The sequence below is a fragment of the Oratosquilla oratoria genome, chromosome 27 (assembly GCF_046742065.1).
Source record: "Oratosquilla oratoria isolate Oo_2021 chromosome 27, ASM4674206v1, whole genome shotgun sequence".
NCBI lineage: Eukaryota > Metazoa > Arthropoda > Malacostraca > Stomatopoda > Squillidae > Oratosquilla > Oratosquilla oratoria.
This window is the reverse complement of record NC_134803.1, coordinates 14,040,502-14,041,563: the sequence shown is the minus strand read 5'-3', so window position 1 is coordinate 14,041,563 and position 1,062 is coordinate 14,040,502.

Here is a 1,062-nt window from a genome sequence, read left to right as displayed (position 1 = left end):
ATATATATGTATATGTATATGTATATTTATATATACGTATATATATATATATTCTGAGAAAAAAAATAACTGCACTGGATGCTTTGATGATTTTATGGTAGGTATTTTTTTATCGTTAGGAAAATCTTATTGTTTGTAAAGAGGGACCGAATGAGATTATTCATTTCTCCCTGATGAGTAGCATAGCTTACTTAGAGTGCTGTTGTATGCCGACTTGTTGGAAACCTTCTAGTAACAGGGGAGACTGTTGACTATCTTTCACCGAAACTCAGAGTTTTTCGCTTCGAACTCAGGCTTCTTCAGAGTGTAGACTGCTAGTTGTTTCACTGAAATTTTGGAGAGTAATGAAGAAAGTTAGCAAGACTTGTGTATTTATATCCGGGTACAGGATCAAGCTATCCGAGAGCGTGTAAACTTGTAGCTGATTGGCTAGTAGGTGAACCCTGTAGCTGGTCGGGATCTCGAAGCGGTCTGGTGACAGACCTAGTGACCGGTCCTGTATGCCAAGAAGTCGGCATACACCAGCACTCTAAGCTATGCTACTCATCAGAGAGAAAGGAATAATCTCATCCAGTCCCTCTCTACAAACAATAAGAAGATTAAAAAAAAAAATACCTACCTTAAAATCATCATAGCATCCAGTGCAGTTTGTCTTAATCAGAATTGCCTAGGAGAAAACCCGTGCCCCCCAGTATATATATATATATATATATATATATATATATATATATATATATATATATGTATGTATGTATGTATGTATGTATGTATGTATGTATATATATACATACATATATATAGATATATACATATATATACATATATATATATATATATATATATATATATATAAAAATATACATATTTGAGGAAGGTGGAAGAGAAAGACACGGGTCTAGGGCCGAGTTTATTTCTGACCGGTTTTGCTTATAGCTTCTTCAGAGGATTGATGCTCCTGGATAACGGTGACGGTATACAGTACATAGTAGACCGGACACCACAATCCCACCAACTGGGCAAGGGACGCGGGTGAGTGGACAGAGACCTGTAAATAATTAATTC